Here is a 21000-nt window from a genome sequence, read left to right as displayed (position 1 = left end):
AGAGCCCAGTTGTCTTTGTATTTTTGTCAAGTGTTTACTGTGCTTACTGCTGGTCTGTTGAGCCTCATAATTCTACTTTTGATTTTTCAAAATATTATTTAACTCCTGGCTATGTGAGTTATCTAAGAACACCAGATGCAAATGGAGCATAGAAGAAATATGAAATTGCTAGGGAAAACTTTAAGGAAAATTAATTTAAAATAAAGTATTAATTGTATTTGTGGGAACATATATAGAAGTCATGAGGTGCTCTCTAAATATCACACAATTTAACTTGCTTTGTCTTTAACAGTTAGGATTTATCAAGAAGCCACAAAAGCGGGATGTCATGTAAAAGAGCTGCTAGAGTTACTTGGATTAATGATCTACCTTTTTCTTCTATCCAGCCTTGCTCAATGTTCAGTACCTCAGAGAACAGAAAATTTCCCTTCTGAAAATTCATCTCACAATTGCTAAAGGAGACAGGATGTATCCCTGATTTTTTTTCAGGGATTCACTGCCATGGTGTCCTGACTCGAAAATGCCCAACATTTGTGTTGCCAATGGGGTGAATTGGCAACTTGCCAAGAGTTTGAACGTTGCTTAAATTTGCGCACCCACTTTATGCATTAAAAAAAGAAAAACAACTGTATGGATGCAACAATCGTATTTGCCTATGCTTGCATTGTGTCACATAAAGAGCGGTCTCTTGTTTTGAGTTCACCAGCAATAAAAATCAGTGTGCTGCCACCTCATCGCGCAGTCCATGGGAGAGAGACCTATCTGAAATATAGGAATTGCTCTGTCACAGTGAGCATGTGAACTGTATTTTTTAAATCTTAGTCCTGAAAGGCTAATTTTCAGATCAGCGTAATGTTGCTGGCTAGAAATGCTAATGATGGCCAGTGCTATGGAATCTGCTCTTAAATCCAGCCACAGTATGTTTTTGATAGCTTCCTCTATCAACACAAGGAAACATCTTGCACTTGTGAAAAAGGAAAGCTGTGCCAAGCTGACATGTGCTGCTACCCACAAAAAGGAAGCCCTGTTGTAGCTGGAAATGATTTCAGAAAGATCTCAACAGACTAATTGAAATAAGGGAGAATCATTAACTGGGCATCGTTAGCAAGAGAATAGTCTAAGGTGGCAAAGCTGGAAGGTGAGATTTTTTTTCTTTTCTTTTTTTTTTTTAAACAACAATTACAGTGCCCTAACTTGTTAGTTCTTAACCAATGATAAAAAGATGTTAACAGCTCCAGGTTTTTCTGTGGTTTTCTTAATATGGGAACTTAGCGAAATGTAGTGTTAAACACATTTTGGAGCTAATGAGCTGATTGATTACCTCTCTGCTGATTTAAAATGTAACAGTGAATAATGTATAGTGAATTCAGGCCTTAAAGTTTAATTCTAATAAAGATAAAGTAGAATTGTTTTCTTCTGAAAGCATAAGCTACTGATCACACAGAATGCCAATGTATGTTTTTATTTTTCTTGGTAAATTACTTACTGTATTGATCTCTTAATATTTATATAGCACCTTCCACCTGGCAACTTTTAAGTAATAATGTTTTTTTCTAATAGCTTTCTCTGTGTTGAGTTCTCTCAGGCATGTCACAGCAAATGTGGACAGAGCTATGGGCTGATGTAGGCAGAAGTGTGTACTGCTCTTCCAGCTCCATGCTCCCATGCTTTTCGGACTGGGACTGGAACACTCGTTACCATTTCTTCAATTCAAACACATTTTTCAATGATATTTTGAGCTATATTTTCTTTCTATAAGTGTGGGGTTTTTTCCTCACGTGGCTGAAGTAATGATGGCGCAATTTTGGCACGACTCTTGCAGAAACTCGGATAACATGAAAGCCCTTGGTGAGGTATGGTAGGGTTCTCTTTACCTCGGTCCGGTGCAGGTAGGGTGGCCAGAGCATGCTGTGTTGGGGAGGAGGCTCTTGCCCTGCCTAATTATGATGAATTAAATGCTTGTGTTTTGTTTTAGCTTGATTGTACTCTATACAAGGCTTTTACAAATTTAGTCCCAGTGGCATGCGTGAATGTCATTTGGCTGTTAGGATGTCATTTGCATACTGCTTTCAAACTGCAGGTGATATTTGTGTCATGTTTTGGGAACTGCTGATTGTTACTTCTCCTTCCTTATGGTGTTACAGCTTCAGAAAACAGTCACATCCTTACTTTGTGCATATCTGTTTCTTTGTGTTGTCTCTTCTCAGAAGCTTTTGAATCCTTTGGCCCATTTTAACCACATTTTACAGAGGAAGGTTGAGTTTTTAGGGATAGTGAGTTGCAGTAATCTTCCTGAAAATAGGAGAGGAGAGAACCATTCTTTGTATATCAGAGAGTCCGTGCTGTATGTTAGCTTTAGGGAAAGTACAGACAGGAAACCAAGCTTTACTGCTTCTGCTCATCGTGGAGCTCCTTGTTTCTTATGGACTCCCTTCCCTAGTGCTCCAAGTCTTCCCTCTAATCTCAGTTAACAAAGATGGGAATCCTGAATTAAAAGGTATTCCATGGATCTGTAATTTTCATGTTCCATATAAAATCAAGGACACTTCAAAGATCATCTGACTGGGCGTTTTTTTTGAGGTCTTGAGGGTTTTTTTGGCTTCATTGTGGTGAAAATGAATCCAGAATTTACTTGCTTGTGAACCAACTTTAAGGGCAATGCCTATCTCCTTTTCTTTTAACTTCAGCACACAGTGCATTATTGCCGGTGTGCTTTCTGGTCTTGTGCCGTGAAGATTTTTTCTATAGTTAAAAATATATGTCCAGTTTTTTTATTTCGGGAACTGTTCCTTCAAAGAAGTAGCAATTTAAAAATGTCCTGAAAATACATCTTTTTCACAGATAAGCATGTTTTCCTCTTCGTGCTCAGATGCTGCCCTTATTGTACTGAGGGTAACAGCCCCCTCCTGCTACTGCTTGCCTCTGTCCTCAGATCAAGGAAGCCATAAGACAGCTCTGGCTTTTGTGTAACACTACTTTTTCGTTGAGGTGTTAATAACTTTGTTGGCTGGGAAAACCACCTTTGATCTTCTCTGTGCTACAGAAAGTTTGCTGAGAAAAGAGTGATTACATAGGGATTGATTAAGCTTATTTTCTCAGATGAACAAGGATGTCTTGTCTGTGTATCTGCCTGTATCTGATATCCCTTAATTGACAGAGAGAGGGTGAATGATCTTTCTGCCTAATGGCCTTATCGTGATTTACACCAAGCCCCCGTCCCTTTATTATGGCAATGTGAAGGGACCTGGAAGGAGGTGTAAATTCAACATGTGCGTATTTTAAATGTGAGGGTGTAAAGGAAACTTGACACAGGAGTTGGGCCCTGAAGATTTATCTTGGCTAATTGCTTGTTACAGGTCATCTGCAGAGGCTGGTGCAGTTTCTTTGTGGCCTGCACTTGAGAAGATTTCTGCAAGGTAGAAAGAGGCTTGTGGGTGGTGGAAAATTCCCTTTCAGTCTAACTTAGCTGTGTGTGTTCCTGGGCCACTGCCATGGGGAAGGTTTTAGAAGGAAATGATCCTATTAGCAGCAAAGCCTGCAGTGCTTGGGCAAGCAAACATGGAGCGCCTCCCTCCTGGAGGAGGAGTTCAGCTTGCGCTGATGTGTGCAGCTGACTTTGGTGCTGCCTTGTATAAATCTCTACTTTTGTGCTTTTAATGCAGTTGTGTGCAGCTGAGCTGTCATCTTGCTTTCCTGCCTGTGGCAGTAGCCTGAGGTGCCTCATCTCATTGCCACCAGAGCAGCTCTGAAAGGCCTGCAGCCTGTTTTGCTGTGCAGTCGGAGAAGTTCCCCTTACGAAATGAGCAGCATTAGGCCTGCAGCCATGCAGCTGGTGGCAACAGGCTGTTGTAAGCATGAAAATGGTGCTCTTCGGGGCTAGCTACTGTAAAATTGTCATTTTTCCCTTTTAATCCAGGCAGGAGTGAAAGGGAAAAAAGATGTGTGTTTGCTTGGAGTCATAAAAGAACTGTGCTAATAGAAATTCTAGGCTGGCAAACCCAGGCGAGGCAATGTCTGGGAGAGCAACACTGAAAAAAGCCGTGGGCAGTTGCTTTAAAGCCCCTGGAGATGCTGGACCCCACATTGAAGGAAAGTTGCTGAAGCTTTATGGGAGGTGTTAGAGGAGGAAGCATGCTCCCCCTTATGCTGTGTGTGCATGCCAGAGGAGCAGCTGCTGATGGGACTGCATGCACATAGCAGGCTGAAAGCATGAAGCATCTGCTGCAGGTGTCTGCTTGAAATCACAGAAAAGAAAAAAAAAAAAAAGTGGAAAGGAAATAATGAAAAAAAAAATCCTGAAGGTTGCACACCTGGAAATGCACTACCTACCCTAACTGCCAGAAATATGTTGACAGCCCTGGATGTATACAAGTAGTTTCTAAGCAGTTTGTGGGACAAAAGAAAATCTGCAAATAGGAGGGTAAACATGGACCATAGGGCATCTGTACATGCTCTGGAAAGCTATTTAATAGTGAGAATCTAGCCAAGGCTTCCCATCATGCCTAAGTAAATGGATCTCATCTAGAAAAAATGTATAGCTATGCTAGAAGCATACAAGGAGAAGAAAAAGCTCTTGTGGAATAACTAGCTCCTTCAACAGCTACGTGTTATGCATCTACTGCATTTTAAGAAGTAGGAACATTTTGTCTTGTAGATCTTTTTTTTTTTTTTTTTCTTCCTGTCTACAGCCTTTCTGTTTTATTCCATTTTCTTTCCCATGCCCTGAAAGGTCTTTGGATGATACACCACAGTATGACCTGTCATTCTTCTCTTGTCAGAAGGGCAGAAGAGGCTGCAGGAAATACAAAATGTTCTCCATAATTTTGAGGAACACAAAGAGAAAATTCAGGGAGTTGTTATCAATCACAAATGATTTGTGGTGACTGTGAAACATCAAGATTGCATGAGCTGCTTCTTAGATGTTTCATGTATTGGTCAGGAATTCACTTAGGGAAAAATTATCTCTGTTCTGTTCTGTCTTTGGCATCTTTGTTCTTATATTCTGAAAAGCTTCCAGGAAGGCTTTACAGCAAGTAAAGCTTGAAATTTGCCATACCGCAAAGCTTCACTTTGGATCCGTCTATTTTACTCTCATTCTGCTTTAAGCGTTCTGTGGAGTAAGAGTCAACTCTGCACTTACTCAGTTTCCTCGGTTTCTGACTGTTCTTTGCAATGCTATACTTGTGCAAATGCCATTTGTACTTGTGAAAAGGCAGTGATCAAGAAGACTCGGCAAACTCTCTGGAGAGAACAGGACTCTCAACTGGACCTTTATTTGTATGCCTCTGTCCGCTTCACAAGCTTCTTTCATGTGCCAGCATCTGTTTTCCTTTCATTATCTTTTCAGTCTAGCTCTTTGCTGTAAAACCCATCGGGGTATGCATTTATGCTTAAAATTATGAGTTTAGAAATGTGTGAGAGGAAAGGGATTAGGGACAGAGTTGCAGGAAGATAGAAAGCAGCAGCACGAGGAAGGGGCTTCCACACCCCCTTTCACGGTTCCACACCGTTCGCTCCATTTTGTATACTGCATGTTTGGCTGCTTTTAGGCTCTAGATTCTTGGCCTTTTGGCTAAGGTCAAGTGTAGTGTAGGTGGGTTTTCCGTTGGTGTCTCGGTTACATGCATGCATGCACGCACTTGCTGTTCTCTGGTGTAATCAGGATAGGTTCTCGTAGGCTAGACCTTTGTTCCATCAAGCATTACAGGACTGCCCAGCAAAGATGGAGAAAAGGTGTTATTTCCTTGCTTTCTAAGCGGTGACAGTGTGTTGCTTTATTCCTCTTGACTTCTAGACAGTTCTAAACATAATTTCACTCTTCTGGAAGCTGACCAGTGATAAAAACAGTGTTTTAATCAAGTTTTAATCTCAGCACACTGTTTAAATACATCTCTGTGAGAGCAAGGTATTGCAGTAAATTGTAATTGGGTTTTGTGGGTTTAGGGTTGACCTAGTAAGTTATTGGAAATGCCATTCTGATGGAAAACAACTTAGGCGCTGTTGCTGCTACCTCCATGTAAGGGTCTATCATATGATTGCTTGCCTGTCAGAGAAAAATCACTTCATTAGATAGTGATACTTCTTTATTGTAATCCTCTTACTGATGGATTTGAGGCTTAAAATACAGCATGGAAGATTTGCTTTGTGCACTCCTCTCCTGCTCTGAAGTAGTATTGGCAGAGTTTTCCTACTTCCATTATTTTGAAGCCTTTTCTTCAGCTTCTAGTTGGAACTGATTCAGGTTTAAACACTTTGCATTGGAAAGTATGTAATTGGACTGTAGATGGGCCAGAAGGACAATGTAAAGGCTTTAATGAAGAACTATAAGCCAGCAGTGTGACATGGCTGTGAGAAAGCCACCACCTGATGCTGCATGCATCTAGCTAAATATTTCTAATAATGGCAAATAAATGTGCCTAAGGCTGTGGAGAGGCCTCGCTTTGACGCCGTTTCTGATTCTCATCAGCTGTGACCAGGGGCATCTAGCAGAGATGCAGAGAGGGGCTGCTGGCATTTGAGTGGAGCGAAGAGCCCACCTCCCAGGCAGCAAGCAGGACTTGTTTAGCCTAAGAAGGGAGAGGGGGTATAATTGCTGTCTAAACCTGTATTGGGGGAAATGAAGAAGTGGGAGAAGCTCACATCCAGAGAAGGACGGGAGCCAGAGGACAAAGCAGTCACAAAGACAAACCAGTCTGAGTTGGTTAGGAGACAGCTGAGTCTGGAAAGTGGGAGGAGGTTTCCTACCCTGAGGCTCTGCGTCATCACTTTGGTGTATATAAAGGAAGCAAAATAATACTAGGCTGCTATGCCACTGTCTGTTAAAGCAGCTGAGGCCTTGATTTCATGTCCCAGCTGATCCTTCGGGTCCCATCTCTTCTCTCAGACCAATGAGCCATGGCTGCGAGGACGGCGGAGCAGGGCTGGTGTGCGAGCGCTGGGTAATACGACTGGAGGAGAAGGATCAGCAGAGGCAGGTGGGGCCAATCTCACACAGCCACGTACATCCAAGCCCAGTGTCGTATGCCAAGAGATGCGCTGTAGCTGGGGAGATGTTGTCATCTCGTGCCTCCTTATCTTCTTTCACTCACATTAATCATATTTGGAGATGATAGCAGAAATGTCAAATTTCGTAAGGAGCCAGGAGTGTGGAGTTAATTCCCTGACTTTGTTTCTTTAGTGGAAAGCTTATGGTGCTTCCCCCTATCCATGTTGTAAGTTGGATGACTGACACAAACATTGGTAGGAAATAAGAGGGAAGGTAAAGAGTATCATAGAGTAACTTCTTTATTTGAAATTTTTAGGATCCCCGGCCCCTCTCCCTTCCTAGTCCAAGGGAGAAGTTGGGCAGAATGCTGAAACTAGACCTCTACTCCAAATCCAGATATCCCATCTCTAACTGGCCAGACTGACTCGACTGTCAGCGCAGCACAGTGCATGCAGACGTCTGTGCAGTGTCATTACTCAGGAGGGTCTCTATAAGGCATCGCCACTGCAGGCTCTGCCAGTCCTGCTCAAACAGGTATTGCCTCCTGAAAATGAATCGTGAAGCTTCAACCTACCTCCTTCTCCGTCCCTGAAGGGGAGAATGACAGCCACTTTCTGCAGATGTGAAGAAGCTGTCACTGGGGGACAACATGCCAAATAAGCTTTATTGATGACTGCACCCTGTAAACAAAACTTCTTCTGTGAGGCTGGGAGTACAGAAGATATTTGTAACATTTAGAGAAGGTGAAAAGTTCCTGTAGATAGAACAGGAATAAAATATTAATGGCTCTATTATCAGCAGATACCTTTAAAAGGCAATTGTAACCTCTGGGTTCAATCATGCAGAGTGAACTTAGCATGTAGGCAGCCAGTGCTTACAGCTAATGCAGGTTACGCTGAATACTGTTAGGAGCTTAACTTGATGCACTATTTTAATTTTGCCCTGACACACAAACGATCAGAAGTGTATGTGTTTGCAGTCGGTGCAGCAACCAAATGCTCCAGACTGCGATTGATACTTTCATTAGCCACCTGAAACTTTTAACATGTAGTTGAGGGCTTTCTCTGTCAAGTATTATTCTGAATCATATTGAGCTTGCTAGGCACTTTACTTGAGCTAAAGGCACAGAAGGATTTAGTGTACTCTCTGCTCTACCTGAGAGGGCAGGCATGGATGAGACTCAGGGAACCTGGTGTTTTGTGGAGTTACTTGAGTTTTGCTTTGTTCAACACCTGTGTTATTTGAGGTGAGTTCTGCAAATGTGGCTGGATTCTAGAGCACCTCATCTTCCAACTTGTAAGAGCTTAGAAGCAGTTGAGGGCATCTGGCTGAGGCAGTTTCTTTTACAGGATATAGAACTGATAGTGCCAGCTGCAATTAGGTTTCCTAAATGCTTTCTTTATAAACCTTTGGCTTTGCTTCTAATTTTGCTGACTGTTTCTAAGAGCTAAAATGGTAATGCCGTTTCTGGGAATACCCTTTAGGAAAATTACTTGCCCTTGATGGGAAAAAAATCTTGGTGTGCTACACTGATCTCTGGCAAGAGATGAAGGACTTAAAACTCAGTAAGAAGGTGAAGTCACTCAGTTGTTTGAAGTGTGCCTTTTGCTGTTTGTGTGATAAAACCACTGGGGAAATAACAAATTTTTGAAAAATTCAGGCCACACAAACTGGGAAAATCCCTAGAGCTTGGTGTCTAAATTCTTCATAGAGGGTTATGACCTGTCCCAGACCGTAAATGGTCAAGAAGGCTCTTCCATCAATCACTGCTCCTCGCTGGAACAGCCTGCTGCAGCCTCAGGTGGTAGACCTGAGTGGTGAGCCACTAGGGACTAGAGGGGCAAGGATAATTTGGGGAGAATCTGGGCTATAGGCATGGATAAGGAGACTGAACACTTCAGTGATGATTGGGAAGGAAGAGTAATAGAGATACAACAAGGGGGGAGGCAGAGGAGAAGCAAGGGATTGACAGAGCAAGATGACTTGCACTAAGAACCTGTGAAGGATGCTGGGGATGATGGGACTTGCTTTGCTTTTTCCCTCTTTTTTTTTTTTTTTTTGCATATGTCTAGAAATTTATTTCAGGAAGTGATGAGTTTGCAACGGCTGGTACCAAAGACTGGGAAACGCCAAAATTAGGGGCTTCCCCCTGCCCTTCTTGCCCACACTTCTTAGCGTAGGAGTTATTCTCATTACATTGTCATGTGCTGTTTTTTCCACAGAATTCATGTCTCATTCATTGTACTGGAGAGATGGGTGTTCCTGTCTTGAGCAAGGTCTTGAAGAAGAGTAAGATGCCTGTGGTTCTGCTTCATTATCTCTTGATGGACAGAAGATAGAAGATGGGTACTGAGAGAGGGCAGAACTGTGTGAAGAAAAAAGATAATCTTAGAGTCTGCCAGCAGTTCCCACAAAAGTTTTGCATGATGCTAATTACATCATCTAACCCTGACATGTCACAGGTGGCCACTGGTGACAGGTTCCTCATTCTCTGACCGCAAGCCTTGGGGTATATCTTGCATGAGGCCTGTTTGTTCACAGCTGCAACTGAAGTCAGTCAAGGCTGTAGTCTGAATATAATATTAAATCAGGTTTTAGGTACTTCAGCTGACACTCCAAAATGGGTGGGGTTTTTTTTTTTCTTAGGCTTTCTGTGTACCAGATCTCCACACATAAAGGTGGGTTAATACATGTTCCTTCACCTCACAGGCATTTTGGGAAAATAATTACTGGCTGGAAAACTCTACAGGAGTAGAAAAGATGTTTTTTCTTTCCAGTCACGCTCTGGGCAGTGTCATATAAACATGACCTGAAGGACAAAATGAAGCATGGAAAAGCTGCCCAGCCATGGAGAAGGAGAGCCAGGCATAACGCAAAAATGTGAGAGAACGAGTTAGGGAGCTGGGACTAGCAAGCACATTTCCCTAGAGGCCAGGGCGGCTGGTATTAATGCTGGCTGTGAGTTATGAAATCACAGACTGTCTAGTGTATGTCTTGATGTAAGTTACAGTGTGTGTCAGGAGCATGCCTGTGAAATGAAGCTCAGAGCTGACCACCCCTTTGATTCTGTGGTTCACGTGCCTTGCTGCTGGGGCAGAACAACTGGGCTTCTCAGCTGAACATGGGCACCTGGTGTGTCCTCCTGAAGGGAGACCGCTTGAGTGTGGATGTAGCTTCCTCAGTGCCCTTGGCTCTGCAGATCGACTCCTGTTGGGCTCCATCACTTGCCAGCATGAATAAAGCCCTAGGATCTCTCCTTTTAAATTCACGCTTGTTCAGACCACCGTAATGCTACTGGACTTTTGACCATGACTTTGAAGCCTTGACATTCAAGGTTGGTTTTGGGGAGAAGTGGGTTGTTATGGATTAGGATGTACACAAATGGGCTTGGTGCATTTCTTAAGAGACGGTCACTCTGGTGGTGAATATGTGAAGAGCACATGTCAAAATAAAGCCATGGCCCAGAAATCCATTCATCTCAATCTTAATTCCAGGAAGAGTTTGTCTGTGTGATTCTGTTCTGTTACAGTACATGTATTAATGCACTGGACAAGTCTTCATATACTGCACACAAATGTTTGGGGCTGGAGGACATTCATGCAGAGTGATGTGAGTGCAAGGCTGCTGCAAATCATCTGTGGAAAATCATGGAGACCTCCCTGATGATGGGGGAAAAAGGCTAACACTAGTGAATGAGGATCTAGGGAGCACCAGGGCAGTCAGCACCCCCCTCCATCCCTTGGGCAGCAAGGATTGCACAGTACATGCCCTGGGAATCCACTTTCAGGCTCATGAAGCACCAGGTGGCTGTCAGGATCTGTCAGCATGGCTTCACCATGGGCACATCACGCCTGGTCAGCCTTGTCGCCTTCTGTGCAGGAACAGCTGGCTCTAGAGACAAGGGGACAACAGTGAATATTGTTTATCTTGATTCTAAAATGTCTTTTGATGTGATGTCCCACGGGACTCTCATTTGAAAGCTGAGGAAGCGCAGGCTGGGTGAAGGAGTGGCATGATGGATTGGAAATTGGCTGGACTGCTGGACTTAAAGGTCGTAATCAGTGGTTCAATAGCCAGGTAGCACAGCGTAGCAAACAGCATCCCAAGGTCAAAACAAGGGGTCAGTATTGTTCGATATCTTCATCACTGATCTCGGATGATGAGCCAGAGTGCACCTTCAGCCATTTTGTGGATGGTAGAAGATATGGTAGAGCAACAGTGAAAAACCTGAAGGCCAGCTGAAACCTCATGAAGCTCAACAAGAAGTGCAGGGTTCAGTATGTGGGGGAGAACAATCCCAGGCATCAGCACAGGGTAGGGATCAACTTGCTAGGGAGCATAGAGTGTGTAAACTTGCCTCCTCCCGTCCCTTTTATGTACTCTGTGTTCCTCAGCTGTATGGACCTTATGTTCCTCAGCTACCTAATGGGTGGCTATAGAAAAGATGTAATACTCTTGGAGCCACAAGGATGATGGATAGTGGTCACAAGTTTTGGGAAACTCTAGATAGAAGAAAACAGGCTCTCTGCAGCAAGGGTGGGTCAGTGCTAGAGCAGGTGCCCAGGGAGGCTGAGGGATCACCATCCTCGGAGGTGTATGAAACTCAACTGTACACAGCAATCTTCTCAAGTGAGTGCCTTCATCTAACTTTGAGGTTGGCCCTGTATTGAGCAGGGTTTGGAATAGATGACCTCCAGAGGGCCTTTCCAACCAAAAATTTTCTATAATTATGGTCTGGGGAGGCAGTAAGCACAGTTCTCCTCAACTTCTTGCCTTTATCTCTCTGTCTTTTTTCTCTTGAAAATAGGAGTTATATAGAGAAGAAGGAACCCAAGGAACATGGCCGTTTTAGTTGCATGAAGTGACCTATGCAGAAGGTGAAATGCTGGATAAATGCCATTCAGTGCAAGTGTGCTAGAAAGGGATATTTATGTGATCCTATCTGCTGCTAGCCTTTTTTCTCTACCTGATTAACATTCCCTCTCTCCAAACCCCTTGGCATGCAAGCAAGCCCCCTTGTAGAATTCCTCACTCTCGAAATCCCCTCTTTGAGATGCAAATGAAGCAACGCTTGCTTGGCTGTACTCTTGACCTCCTTACCTTGTTTTCCAGCAGCACCTTCGTACCCAGGCAATGTGATCTACTGCTCACACGCTGTTTTCCAAGTAACATGTACTGGGTGTGACGTGCTGAGCAAAACACAAACAGCAATTTCACTTGTCAGGAAGTTCCTCTGGCTTGACAGCTCATGCTGTTGACTCACTGGCAGGTTTTTAACCCAGAGCACCACTGCTATGGACCCAGTTTTACTGGAGGATGGTACTGCTGATGCACCTGAACAGTGCTCTGTGTGTGCTGTGCCTGTCAGAGATGTACAGTAACTGTTTGGTGACTGCTACGCATTGCCTTGATTAAAGCTTGACACCCACATAGTAACTGGGGTGTTCATTCTGTGGTGGGAGCACAAACCACTCTCTCTGTTAATGATCCTTCCACAGCTGCAGAAACCATAAGGTATTTGTGTGAAGGTAATGGAATGTGCATGGAGAAAATCGTCGTAAATGGGTAGTGGTTATCTACCATCACTACTGGTTATTTGGCCTATCGTAGGGCTTTCTTGGTCTTTTTATGGGTTGGGAGTGGGGCGAGGGTCAGATTCTGGAAACAGAGTATTTTTTGGTAATTAAGGAAAATTTATGTTTGAGTTCTAAATTAAATCAGAATACTTTAAGCTGCCCTGCTGTGAATGCTTTTACGCAGACCTTCTGGCAGTGAGTCAAGCATTGTCACCACTCCTGTGCCTAGTATTTGTTATTTAGGCATGTACTCTGGGATTTCTGGTGAAGACAGGGCAATATTAATGCTGCTGTGCAAGCCCCAAGTGAAACTTCACCCAAACATGGGCAAACAACTCCAAGAGAGCTTTACAACCAGAACGAGCTGAGAGAGGCTAGAAAAAAGTTGCGTTAGGGATCTGTCCCCTAGACTGATTCATAGGTTGTACAGAGACTCTCTAATCATCTCTTCTGATCTTCTGCATCACACAGCCATTAAACAGTATCCCTGAATTGACTCTATTTTGACCACGGATGCACATTTAGGAAAGGGGAAGAGGAAGGAGTCTGACCTGAATTTACAAAGGTCCATTAATGGAGAAGTCAGTCATCACAGCACTTAGTAAAATGTCTTAGTTTTAATTACCCTCATAGGTAATTACCTTCCATTATCATCACAGTCAAATATTTATTATTTATTTCTACTCTAAAGTTTCTTCATCTGTTCAAACTTGGGATGCTTCAGTTTGCTGCAGCCAGGAGATTAGATGCAATGTCTGTTCTGGCATAGATGCCGGTGGAGAATTCTGCACCTTACCATAACAGTCATTAGAGGTGGGAAGAACTGGGACTGACTTGTAGCAGTGTGGTTTCTGCTTTTCCTAATATTCTCACGTATGTCACTGCTCCTGTAACCCTCCATGGAATAAGGCTCTGTTCCTGGCATGTGCTGCAAAGGCACTGTCAGCTTTTCAACTTCTTTGACCTCATATGTCAGTCCCATGACATGTGGGCTCAAGATAAATGGAAAGGGATTAATGTAAAAAAAAAATTGCACAATTGCACTACTTTGTTTCTCAATCTCTGTTTCCAGAAACTTGCTTTAAGAATCAAATCAGGCTGACCGAGCCTGAAATGAGACAGAGGCATTAGGAGCTCTTTTATTCCCTTGTGGTGTAAATCAAAACCACTGGCATGGTATCCAGAAGACATTTATTTTTGGAGCTACGTAACAGCAGTCTGTATCTTTCTGTACATCGCCTGCATGTATTCACACTTAATGGCATTGTTGTTTGTTCTCTTTGACCTGATGAACCAAAGATGCAAGGATCAGGTTTCCAGACACTGTAGGTCTTTTTCTTAGTGACCAGTTTGAATTTCAGTCTGAAGTGAGCCAGGTGACTGCCTAGTGAGATGTAGCACACCTTGGAACTAATTAGTCTTGAGTGTAAGTCAACAATGACACCTGCTTGCGCTACTCTACCTGGTTAGTTGGTAGATGATCTGCCGACTCTATCGAAGGGTTGGGCTTGCCACCCCACCTAGAAAAATAAGGAAGTTGAAAGACACCGTCTAGATAACGTTTATAGAGGATCTGAGCCAAGCAGCCTTGGGAGAAGAGACTGCTGGAAAAGACAAGACCAGTATGGAGTCTGCTTATGACTGGTTTAATAAAACCCGAAAACAGATGTGTGTATGTATGTGGAGATAATAAAGGTAGACTATGTATTGTGCACCAGTTGCTTGAGAGTAGGCTGGAAATGGGCTTATTCACGTGGTAACACATAAACTAATGGTCAGCTTTAGCTGTGGCTGTTCCATATCAGAACTTTATAGGGATGACCATTTAAAATACATCTCCCTATAGTTCTTAAAAGTAAATACCATGTGTTTCTGTGGCTGAGAAACTACAAAATTTTTACTCTTGTGGTTGCATGAGTAGAAGAATGAACTTTACGTATGAGCCTCACACGCGTTTGAAAGCAGTATCTGGTTCTGCATGGCCCTGCTAGCTGTTCAAGGTAAATGTCACTGGAAACGTTAATGGCTTTAAGAGTTCTCGTTCTAAATTATTCTTAATGCGTTTTTACTCATTCTAATCACTGCTGCATTCATTAAAAAATACTTTGAATCAAAATGGCTACAAACTCCCTACCCCTGTTTTTGTACTCTCAGTTTCTGAAAGGTTTGCTTGTATACTAGCTAACACACTGCAATCGGTATTAATCACAGAAATGTTTTTTCCCTTGCTTCTTTCCAAATCATTAGTTTTAATTGGGGAGATGGTGATTATTACACTGGCATTCACTTTCCAGTGCTCTTCTTTAGCTCCTGGACAGAGTGATTCACAAAATACCCATCCATTTGTTTACAAAAGAGCTGATACCTACATTTTGCTTGCGCAATTCTTTTGATAGAGCTGCTTTCAAATATTTCATTAAAGGGGCTGATCTAATCCTTTGAAGTTTTGCTACTGGCTTCCTTAAAATCTGGATCAATCTTAAAACTGATGAGTTCTTGGCTGGATAACACCCAATGAATCTGGATGAAAATGTCAAAACAGCATAAAGGATTATCTTTGTTGTATTTGAGCCAACCTACATGCGCGTAACCTTATCTTTGGCTGCCAACTCCCTAAAGTGATTTTGCTTTTCTTCAGTAATTAATGCATGAATCCAGTGGAGGTAGGTTAAAAAATAATAATAAAACAAAGCAAGCATTTTATCTTTTCCTTCTCTTCCATTCTTCCCTCTTTCTGGTGCTGCAGCTGAATTCAGTATTTTTTGCTCAAAATCCTCCCCACTCAGAATCTTCAAAGTAAAAAGACATTCGAGAAGACATCCCAGCCATTTGAAAAAGCCTGTTGTGGTTCATCCCTCCAATAGCACTGCTACCGTGGAAGCTTAGAACTGCTCGCCATCTTCAGCCTCTCCTTCCCCAGCAACTGCAGCCCTTCACCTCCCGCCTTCTCTAACCCTTTACCGTGTTCTTCCCCTCAGCTTCTCACCAGCCTGTGTTGAAAATGTCACTTCTTGTACCCATCACACAACAGAGCGCTGCCCTTCCTGTCTCCCTGGCCCTTCACCTCAAATGCCATCAGCATGCTACCCAGAGCCTCTGACTTTTATATTCTTCTAATTCTACTTTAGCTCTCCTCCAATCTGTTTTTGTCCCCTACACAATGTGTTTTGCTGTTACATCTTGTCATCCATGGAAACTTTGCGACAGTTGCCTCCTGATTCCCCTTTCTTTCATGTTTTAATCCCTTCCATCCTGGGGCAGAAGGATGTTGTCCCTCAGAGCTGTTCTTGGCTTTGCTCTCCAGTGCCCCTCTGAGCAATGTCAGCCCCAAACATAGCTTCAGCTATTATCTTCTTTCTCCCTGCAGCTAAAATAAGTCATGATGTGTTCTCCTAACAGCCCTTGGTGGGTACCTAGCCATGGTCAAAAGGCCAGATCTTTTCACACTTGATCACAATCATCCATTTCACTGTACTTCTTGTTACTCAGACCTGTAATCTTGGTTTCCTATGGTTTGGCCCTAATGTTCAGGCTTTGTCTAAATACTTCTATTCCTGCCTGCACTGTGTTTTCCAGACAAGATCTCATGTCTGTTCACACTCCATTATTTCCGTAGTCCCAGCCATACTGTTCCCATACGGCTGAAACAGCTGCTCTCTGGCTCTGGTCTCTTTTCTGATGGTGCCCATTCATTAACCAGGTGTTCAAGCCTCCTGCCCTTCCTATTCATTAGTCTCTTACTCCTCTTTCAGGTCCTTTTACTGCCTCACCTCTTCTGTGTAAGCAGAAACCTCCTCCATAGCTTTGTTCAGCCCCTTTCAGACTTTTTGGTTTCTGAGGTAATGGACACTTCCTTGGTGAAGGCCATTTCTCCAGCAGGGAAGGTGGCCATAGTGCTGCCACCCTCCCCAATCCCCAGTGATGGAGGCAGGCGGTCCTGCCTGGGTCCTGGTGGCTGAGCGTGGGGAGATGCGTGCAACCACACCTCCAAGCTGGGTGACACCATCATCCCTGATGATGCCCAACCACGTAACCTCACTCTTCATCTTGGCTTGGCATCCTCTGCCTCCTCCTGCTGCAGGAGAGTCCTGGCACACCGATTTTCATGCCTGAGGAGCAAACATCCAGTTTCCCTTCTTGGCTGAGATGTTTGGAGCCAGCTCCCTCTCCAAGTCCCCCAGTGGCCATCCAGTGATCTTCCCTGAGCGCACGTTTCCACGGCATGGCCCGCTGAGCAGAAAAACTGAAGGCTCTGACTCAGAAATAGAGGTGCCCTGATTTGGATGGGCTGATAAAATTCAGCCCCTTGGCCACACCCCGCAGAACAGGATGGCTGACCTTTCTGCTGAAGCAGCCCGCTCTGCTATGGCAACCCAAAATCAGCATTTAATCAAAATATGAAAAACCACTACACTCTCCTTCCAATACTTGCCTCTGCCAAATAAAAAAAAAAAAGGACAAACACTCATTGTTTAGGGGGTGGAAACTTGCCTTGTCCTGTCTGCTCTTGACTGGCAAAGAACAACAGACGTATTATGATTTTGCTATGTTCTCTCCAAATTTTATCTTCCAACCTGCCTATGCGTTTTGTAGGCTGCTAGGCTTTTAGGAGGTTTCTAGTGCTTGAGCTGATGATAGCAATGAGGTTCAAGGTGATGGATGCTCTGTGAGGAGCCCACACTGAACACCTTAGCAAGAATCATTTTATAATTGAAATTGGATTGCTGCAGCATGGACTCCAAGAGTATTCCTTGCGTGGGGTCATGAAGACAGTGATCAATAGTTTCCAGGGGGAACAAGACATTGCTCTCCACCTGCAGGAACATGATCTCTTTTCTGCCTTAACACTCAGCTCTTCATAATGTGTTTCCCATCTGACCCATATTTAATTTTGTGAGCATAATGTCTGGGAGTTTCATGAAAATGTGTCATAGGCTGACTCACAGTAAAGAAGTGATCAAAACAGGGCGAGAAAGTTTCTTGCAGGCAAAACAGTATCTCATGCCTGCGTCTAATTGACATTATTCACCTTTCTTGTGCTGGATTGCAACCGAACAAGAATTTTAAAGTGGGGAAGGAAATTCATGCTTGAGGTCCAGGTGAATCCCAGGCAGCGCTCCCAAAACGAAAGCCCCCACTCTGCTATTAATGAGGGTAGTACCTGGGCCTCAGCACATGAACTGCGGGGAGTCGTGACCGCAGATAGGATGCTCAAGCACAACTCCGGGATGTCCTTCTCCAGGCTCCTAGAAAATCTGTTCCAGAGCACAGTCTCAGAGAAGAATTGCTGGTGTATGTTGGCACATCAACATTGTAAAACTATAGGGGAATCCCCTCTGAAACAGGGTGAAGTGGTGCATTTCAATGGATCCTTTTTCAGCTAATAGTAGTAGTTGGAAAATGAGATGTTTCTCAGTGAAAAAATGCCATGTGAATAGAGAGATGTAACATTATATGTACACAAAAGTCAGTCATGACAAGAGTGAGATAAAACATCTGAGAAGATACGGATGTCCTATCAGGACTGGGAGAGAGTGTAACTTGAGAAATGCTGATCCTCATCTGTATTTTCAAGGCAACCCATCTCCCTGAAAAGCATGCAGCGTTCCAGAAATGGGAGAGGCCTACAGACACCCATTGATGTCTTCTGTACCCATGGAGATGCCACCTGCTGTGCCCACCATCCAGATGGACAACCACCCACATGGGTGGCTGGCACTAGAAGGGGTTTGGGATGCCACCAACTGCAGTGTGCTATCCTGCTTTTTAAAACAAGTTTGATGCCAGATGCCAGAAGGGTCCCTTGCCGTGGTGTATGTCATCTCACTGAACTTCAGGGAGCCCTGGCACAACATGAGCCTGGGCAACAGCTCTTGCCACCCAGGCGGGGCAAATGCTTGGGCCATTAGCTTTCAGCCCGGTCCAGGTGTTGCTGCACTTCAGCATGTGCAGCAGTCCGGCAGAGTGCTAGCGGGGCTTTGCTAAGCCACAGTTCAAACAGGGATTGCAACACGGGTGTAACTTGGCCCTTTTTCACCAGGGATTTCCTTGCAGAACCCCTGCCTGCTCGGTGAGCAAATTGACCCCGTGTATCCAGAGGTGGATGGAGATCAGCGCCCAGCAAGAGGACATCCCGCTCCAACCCTCTGCCTGCCAAAAGTCCAACAGCACCAGCAACAGAGTGAAACAGAGGTCTTGCTATTTCTTCAGGCATGCGAACCAGCACAATGGAAAATATTTGTGATATTCTGAAAATCCAAGCTGATGCTTACCGAACGAGACTGAAAAATTCCCCAACTCCGTGCAGGGAAATAGCAAAGCAACTGATGTTGGAAGAGACCTCCTTCGGATGAGCTACCCACGTCCACAGCTGCGTGTGCCCGGATGGCAAGCCGCTCCCACCGGGCGCTGCTGCTGGCGTCGCTCTCCCTGTAGCCCTCCGGTTAGGAAACAGGTGCTCTCAGGAAAATCCACAACTGGCCCGTGCCGACCATGGAAAGAGGCTCGGATGCAATGTAGAGGATTACAAGAGTTTTTTTTTACATATTATACAAATATGTACAATATTATACAAATATTTATTCATGTGCGTGAGGTGCCCTAGCCAAATTGTGGCACCCTGAATGAGGTTTTACACAGGGTTCTTAATAGCCTTCAGACGTTCAGGTACAACACGATTTGACTAATCACTAACACCCACACTACCGCAGTAAAACTTGGCAAAGCAACTATATCTTTGCCGCATTCTTGCTGCTTGTCTATTGATCCAGACATCTCTGGAGTCAGTCTTGCTGGAGTTACTTACCTAAGAGGCCAGACGATGCTGGGAGGGTTTCAAAGACGTGTTAGAGCGGGTAGGATGCTGGCAGTATCTTCATTGTCCCAGGGTATCCTTTATCCTTCATGGAGAGCTCTAAGCTTTCAAGAAGCAAAGTCCTTATTTCCAGGGCTGGGCTGCCCTTTAGTTTGTTTTACTTAAGCATGAACAGTACCAAAGTCTCCAGTAAAACGTCGCTACCTCATTAACTTACAGTGTATAATGTGAACTAATATATATATAAACAAAGTTAATACACTTTCGTACTATAAAGACTGATTGATATAATAGTTAGAGAAGGGGATTTTCTTAACAGTGCTTATCTCAGAGCGAGGAGCCGCTTCCTCTGCATGGTGGCTATCAGAAGGGAATTCAGTAGTACACTTTAATTGGCTCCTTTTACATCATAGGATGTGTTAATGATTTGTTGGACAATTATTAAGCTGTTTAATCTTCCAGTCAGCCCATGCAGGATGTAGTTAAGAAGAATATCTTTCGTACACGATCCACATGTGTCACGCTGAAAGGACAAGATCCGCGTCCCCGGCTGGGATGTTGCAAGGAAGCATGAGAACCTCCAGAAACAGTCCTAGCTCCTGCGATTCACATCCTGGCTGGATTAACATATTACGCGTCATCCAAGGGAAAAAACTATCTTCGTTATGTTTACATCAGTAGATTTTAGCCAGTACCTTTTTCATCACTGGCACTACCCTGCACCTTTCTCATAAAAATGATACTTCTGAAAAAAAGCTTTCTTTAAAAAAAAAAACCAAAAAAACACAAAATAGTATTTCCGCTATTTCAGCTGGGGCAAATTCATTAAACTGACAAAGAATTTGATAGTAATAATCATACAGTGACCTTTTTCCTTTGAAAGCTGGAAAGCTTGTAATAAGTGAGTCGGTGATTAGGGGAGGAGAAAAGCAGCTGAGCGCTGCCTGGGAGGACGGGGTTCCGCGCTGTGCCGTGGGTTTTTTTGTGCCAAAGTGTCAGGCGTTTAAGTCATGCCTTGGGAGGGGGATTGCTAATTGTACAGCTCTCGTTTGCACAGTGCTCAAGCTGAGGCCCAAACTCTGGCCGAAGTCTCAGCACCTCAGCCCAGCTGCAGCTCAAGTGAAGGAAGCTGTGCTGCTGAAACAGTCATGTTCATGCTCTGAACTTTCACGTGCTAAATCGAGTGCTCCAAGTTAGTGGCCACTCTGGACTTAACTCATCTGTACCTCAACTTCCCAGCTGTTAAAGGATGCACTATTATTCATTTTGACTCATGCTTTTGTTGCAAATGTAAATGTGGGTGTATTTGTGAAGTATTCCAATGCTGAATTTTATAGAAAAGCACACAAGGAAATTTGTAATTCTGCTTATTGCAGCGAGGTATGACTAACACAAATTAAAAGGTAAGGGGGACTACACAGTGACCGGTAAAAATATTACTATTGGGTGTCCATTAACTGAGTATCTTCTTTCCTGTGCACTGAAAGAGGCATGCATCCTGTAGAGAAAATAGTATGTGATTAATTAAAATTGTATCAGGTTAATGCATGAAGGAGACAAGTTAAATAAGCATAAACAGCCTTAATTGTGCTGTCTTTGACTTTACAACTTCAGTAACAATTTAG

The sequence above is a fragment of the Phaethon aethereus genome, assembly GCF_964289735.1.
Source record: "Phaethon aethereus genome assembly, chromosome: 1".
In the NCBI taxonomy this organism is placed as follows: domain Eukaryota; kingdom Metazoa; phylum Chordata; class Aves; order Phaethontiformes; family Phaethontidae; genus Phaethon; species Phaethon aethereus.
Note: the sequence above shows the minus strand (reverse complement) of the source record.